Source organism: Geotrypetes seraphini, chromosome 10 (assembly GCF_902459505.1).
Source record: "Geotrypetes seraphini chromosome 10, aGeoSer1.1, whole genome shotgun sequence".
NCBI classification, from domain to species: Eukaryota; Metazoa; Chordata; class Amphibia; order Gymnophiona; family Dermophiidae; genus Geotrypetes; species Geotrypetes seraphini.
This window is the reverse complement of record NC_047093.1, coordinates 113166205-113172734: the sequence shown is the minus strand read 5'-3', so window position 1 is coordinate 113172734 and position 6530 is coordinate 113166205. Positions and strand designations below refer to the sequence as shown.

General features: G+C 47.8%; 1 pseudogene; it reads left to right on the top strand.

Annotated features, from left to right (window-relative positions):
- The first annotated feature begins 484 nt into the window (after window positions 1-484).
- Window positions 485-6117, top strand: LOC117368547 (annotated as a pseudogene).
- The last annotated feature ends 413 nt before the right edge of the window (window positions 6118-6530 follow it).

The following is a 6530-nucleotide window of genomic DNA, read 5'->3' as shown; positions in this document are numbered from 1 at the left end:
TAGAAATACAAGTATAAGATATCTGGATTTATCGATAGAATAACTTGACAGGGTTCAAGTAGTTACAAGGTTCAGTGGGGAAAACAATATAGGCAACTGAAGAAAGATACCTAACTTTGAAGGAATCAGTTAAGTGGATACTTAAGGGAGATGCTTATTTAGGAGAAGGTTAAATGGATACCTAAGGGAGATGCTTATTTAGGAGTTTGGATATTTTTCGTAAATGAGGTTCAAGGGGATGACTAGTGTGTTATTTGCTGGGGAGAGTGCATGTGCGATTGGGGAGGGGAATATTAAGTAAGGACGTGTTTTTTGAAAAGAAATGTTTTGATTTCTTTCCGAAACACTTATACCTCAGTCGAAAGCTCCATCCTAACGAAAGAAATTATGCCACCGTGGAGCTTGAGTGCCTGGCAGTGAAGTGGGCCATGGAAACTCTGGAGCATTAGTCACGGACCAAGCTGCCCTCAAATGGCTCCACCCAATGCGTAACAACAATGCCAGACTAACACGCTGGTATCTAGCCTTCCAGACTTTCAGATTCAAAGTGGCCCACAGGCCAGGAAAGCTGAACACGAATGTAGACGTTCTGTCTAGAATGTTTGAGAACCCTCAGAAGAAGCTGAGTCCTCATACTAGGCAGCCTTTAAGGAAGGGGGTATGTGACATTTCCATCCCTAGAGATGAACATGTCACGGGTAAATCCTGCATGAAACCAGTGGTGAGTAGGGACTCAGAGATAGTAGAGGACAGGGCCGCCTATCCTGAGGAGCTTGAGCCCGACCATGAGCTGGAACCCTTTCTGAAGCCAGACCCTAGTAAAAGAATAAGCTCCCTTAGAAGCAATATTGCTAATGACCTGAGAGGGAGCCAGAGAGCACCCAAACCTGTAGCCCAGCCACGCAAGCAAGGGAGTGGCTGTAACTGGTTAAAACAGCTCTCTAAGACAGTGAAGCAGGCAGCACATGAGGACCTAGTTGATAGGACTCTCCTGGCCAAGCAAAGGCAAGGACCTGCCCAGGAACCCATGGAGTGGGAAGGTTCCGCGGTCCAGAATTCTACAGAGCAAGCAGTCCCTGAGGAAAACATGGGCATTGTTGAATGTGGAATGCCTGAGATTGAAAGTGTGGAACCCATGGACGTGAGTCTGGCAGTTGCTTGCCAATAATCTGAATTTTCCTTTTTGGGAATTTTGTTGGGACAATTTTGCTGAGGAACTGTTTTGTTGAAGAAAGTTATTTTTGTGTTGCACAGCAGTGGGGGCTGGGATGAAGAGCAGTGCTGTAGCTGCTCAGCACTGATTAAGCTGCTCCACACCAGCTGTGAGCAAGCCAGGAGAAAGCTGGTGTAAGTTTTTGTTGGTGCTTTCTTTTTACTACTGAATAACCCAGTGACTTACAGAATTGGGGAGGGTTCCCCGAAGAGCTAGGGTTGGGTCTTTGTGGGTGCTTGTAAAAGCCATTGTGAAAGGGGACCCAGCAATTCTGTGCCCAGTCTGCAAAGGCTGGAGAGTAACTGCTATGTAAGAAAGCCAAGCTTACAACACTTCATTTTTTCTAAAGTGTGATTGTGTGAACTGTTTTGCAAAAAGCCTGGTGAAGAACAGGACTATTTTGGTAAAAGCCCAGGTCTGCAGGAAGATGTGGGACAGTGTTTGCTTTATTTGTGTGGGTGGGGGGGGGGTTTCTTCTGGTTTGAAGCTGGGTGAGGCTGTCAGAATAATGACTGAGACTGATATTACTTACCTGGGACATAACCTTAGTTCACATACTGAACTGCATCTAATTATTATAACTGTTTTTGAAAAAAAAAAAAGAAAGCCAAGGTGGCAGTTTTCTTTAGATTTTTGTTTGCATTTTTGATAAATTACACCATTGATAAATGTCTGAGCAGGTGTTGGCTGTTTATTGTTTGTTGTGAAGCCAAGGTACCGGATCACCGTTTGGGTCTCGCCCATTGGGAGCCGCGCCAGGGACATGGTGACACCTGTCGGTGGTCCTCCGCAGCGTTCTTGCGGAACCGGCAGGTGACAGTCTCTAGATACCCACTCCATTTCTGATGATTCCCCTATTAGCCACCGGCTGCGAACTGATCTTCCTTCCCTGATTCCTTTGAGAAGATGTCCAAGACAGAAAATTTTAGATACTGACCATTTAGCCATGCCCCTCCGCCAAGTTCCTGTTACTAATCCACTGGGTGCTGCCGGAAATCCTAGGCCACCCACTGTAACTTGTATACCAGCCCTTCAGTACCACTGACTTGTATAACTGGAAGTCTCACTGTTCCCCGGAAGTCTCACTGTTCCCCGTATTCAGAAAAACCCCAGGCTACTATTGACCTCATTACCTCTATAATCCAAACCCACCGCTCCACTTTGTCAGATTGTCAGCAACTGTTGTTATGTTTGTTGAATACTGAGGAACGGAAACGCGTCCTCCAGGAGGCATAGGCTAGAGCCCAATTGAGTGCAGATGCAGGAGACCCCAACTGGGTCAATACTCACTTTCCGACAGTCGATCCTTAATGGGAGCCTAATAATGATGCCCATAGCACGCTCCTAACCCATTATCGCCAGTATATCTTGGAAGGCTTGAAGGCTGCATCCCGGAAACCCACAAACATTGCGAATGTTTCTGAAGTCCTACAGAAATCGGACGAGTCCCCCGCTGCCTTCTAAGAACGCTTGTGTGATGCTTACCGGACCTTTATCCCTTTTGACTCTGAGAAACCAGAAAACTTGTGAATGGTTAATACTTCCTTTGTAAATCAGACTCATCCGGACATACACCGCAAGCTTCAAAATCAAGATGGCTTTACCGGTATGAATACCACACAACTGGAGATAGCACAACATGTCTTTATGAATAGGGACAGTGCTAACCGGCAAGAAACTGATAAACTCCTCCGCCGCAAGGCGGACCTCTTAGCTGTTGTCCTTCAAAACACTTTTACTAATTCTCAACCCCATCCTGTTGTCTCTACCTCCCATCCACAAGCCTTACTTCACTATTTTCCAATGATCCCTCAGTGCCCACACCCAGTCTTCTCTGTTCTATCCTGTCTGGACCCAGCATTGACAAACCCTCTCTCTCTGTGCCTGACTGTCTTAATGACCTCGATCTGGCCATTTGGGCTGAGTCTGGGTCTCCTGGACTGGCATTTAACATCCCTCCTTTTGTTTTCACTCTGAAAGCCTCTGCTACACCTGTTTCTATTAAGCAGTATCGTATTTCTCAGGCTGCACTCCAGGGAATACACATACACTTGTCCCGAATACTAGACTGTGGGTTTTTGGTCCCTTGTAAGTCGCCTTGGAACACCCCCTTACTTCCAGTTCTGAAGCCAGGAGACCCTCCCAATTATCGTCCAGTTCAAGATTTGCGAGCTGTTAACCGCCTCACTGAGGATATTCACCCTACGGTCCCCAACCCTTATACTCTTTTAGGGCTGGTTCCCCCATCTGCCACACACTTTACTGTCCTTGATCTTAAGGACGCATTTTTCTGTTGCCGTCTGGCCTCCTCCAGCCAGCCCATCTTTGCTTTTCAATGAGAAAACCTGCATACAGGCCAAGTCTCCCAAGTAACCTGGACCCGTCTCCCTCAGGGTTTTAAAAATAGCCCCACCCTGTTCAGCACTGCTTTTGCTTCTTATCTGCCCCAGTTCTCCCCTTCCGCTAATTCACTAGTCCTATAATATGTGGATGACCTCCTCTGTTCCCTGTCTGCCTCTGTTTGTCGGGAAGACACCCACTGTCTCCTCTGGTTCCTTCTTCAGTATGGATACCCTGTATCTCTCCATAAAGCCCAGTTGTGCCAGCCCCTCGGCTTCCACATCACTCAGGGCACCAGGACCCTTCCCAGTCTCGTGTCCAGGCAATCTGTAGTCTCCCACCACCCCAAGAGCCCCTGTACTTTCCTTGGTATTGCTGGTTACTGCCGTATCTTTATCCCCGATTTCTCCACAATTGCCCGTCCCCTATATGACTCTACTAAGGGTACCGACTTGGACCCCTTTACCTGGACTACATCACAGGAACAATCCTTCCGTTGTCTTCAGAGACTCCTCACTCAGGCCCCGGCTTTTGGCCTCCCTGACCTTTCTAAACCTTTTCAACTCTACGTTCACGAAAATCTGGAATTGCGGTCAAGGTACTCACCCAGTTCCTTGGCTCTTGGAGGAGACCCATTGCTTATCTCTCTCGCCAATTGGACCCCCATCGCTGCCAGTTGGCCTCCCTGTCTTCAGGCCGTCGCTGCCATTTCTGATCTCCTGCAGCATGCTAACAAACTTACTTTTGGTCAACATGTCGACCTTTTTGTTCCTCACTGTGTCACCAATCTCTTAGCATATAAAGATTCCCTCTGGCTCACCAATGAGCGCCTCCTCTAGTATCAGGTGCTACTCTGCGAAAATCCTCAGGTCTTACTTGCTGTCTCATCCCTTCTGGACCCCTCCACTCTACTCCCGGTCTCCCCTAATCCTGTTACACATAATTGTCTTGACACTGTGGATCTTGTTTATTCCTCCCGTCCAGATCTCACTGACATTCCTCTTAGGGACCCTGATCTTACCCTTTTCACAGATGGCAGCTCCTCTGTCACACCTTCCGATACCCAAGTAGCTGGCTATGCAGTAGTTACTGCCACTTCTTCCTTGCTGATGGGGCCCCTCCCCACCGGTACATCTGCCCAGGAAGCTGAACTGTATGCTCTCATGTCTGCCCTGCGGTATGCTGATTCCAAGTCCTGCGGTATGCTGATTCCAAGTCCTGCAATATATATACTGATTCTAAATATGCCTTCCTTACCTTGCATGCCCACAGGGCCATCTGGAAACATCGGGGTTTCATTACCACCTCTGATCACCTGATCCACCATGCCCCTTTATCCTCGACCTTCTTGAGGCCGTACAACTACCCTCACGTGTTGCTGTTATGTACTGCCGTGCTCACAGACGCGGGACGGACCTTGTCTCTCGTGGCAATACCCTGGCCGACCGTACTGTTCGGCCTGCTAGTTTGTGTCCCCCTCCTTCAGCCCCCCTTTACACTATCACCCCCTTCCTTGCCAACCTTTCCCCTCGATATACTTCTCAGGAGCAGACTTGGGCCCATATACTCTCGGGCCAGTCTGTCCTGAAAGGAGAGGTGGATTCAGAAATGTACCGATTCAGAGTCTGACACTGATACACTAACTAGAACGGTCATTTTTATCCCACAACACCTGGCCCTCACGGTAGTCCAACGGTGCCACGCTTTGGCACATTCAGGAGAACTCGCCATGAAACTGACACTCCGGGGACATTTTTACATTAACTATCTCGACCAGCTGGTCTACAATACAGTCCGCCAATGTGTCGTCTGTTCCAAAACTAACCCTGCTACCAGGAGGTTGCCACCTCTGGGACACCAACCCCTTTTAAACACCTCCTGAACGATATAATCCCGCGCTTTGGCCTTCCTGTATCCATAGGCAGTGATAATGGCCCTGCCTTCATAGCTGAAGTCGTTCAGCAAACGGCCCAGGCACTCCAAATAGACTGGAAACTACACGCGGCGTACCACCCCCAGAGTTCAGGTCAAGTTGAAAGAATGAACAGGACTCTGAAAATCTTGCTCACAAAGCGGATTGAAGAAACCAACTTGCCTTGGCCAGTCCTGTTACCCTCTGTCCTACTGCAGATCAGATGCACTCCAACTAAACCACCGGATTGAGTCCCTATGAACTTGTGTTGGATGACCGCCCCCCAATTGTGAACCACGACCCTGGATCCATTACTATTCTGGGTTCAGACATCCTCCAGAGCTAGGTTCAGTCCCTAGCTAGAACCCTCCAAGAACTGCATAAATGGGTTCTAGAGCGAGCTCCCTTACCAATAGCCACTCAGGTTCATGGATGTGTCCCTGGGGACACAGTATGGCTAAAAACCTGGAAGTCAGACCCTCTAGTACCTAAATGGAAAGGGCCTTTCACTGTTCTAATTTCTTCTCCCACAGCTGTTAAGGTGTCCGGACATGAAACATGGTTCCACTACAGCAGGATTAAATCCGCTACTACTTGGCAGACCATCCCGGACAACACAGCTGAAGATCACAGGATCCCAAGAGTGTTTTGAACTTTTACTATTATACTATTATATGCTGCTAGGCAGGTGCTGAACTAACAGCCTTAGCAAGAGTTTTAAGTTAGATTGACTGTTTGTGGTTAACCACTGCCCCAATTGAACCTTCTTCTATGTACATTGAGAATCACTCTGTGACAAATGGGTTTTCTGTGTATACATTGCTGAATTGTCATATCTGACTGCTGTTTTCTTCTTACTCTCTTATGCTTCTTCCTTTTGTATTTGTTTCCTGTTGTGACAGAAGCTCAGGCACAACCCCTTGAGTCCTATAAACCATGTCTTTTTGAGGTCTGTAATGGAAATCAGGTAGAAATGGCCCTTCTGTATTGAACCCAATTCCGTTATCATATTGCCCCCTTACCCGATGTCTGTTCCTATGAGGGAGTCAATTATCGCAAGTGCCA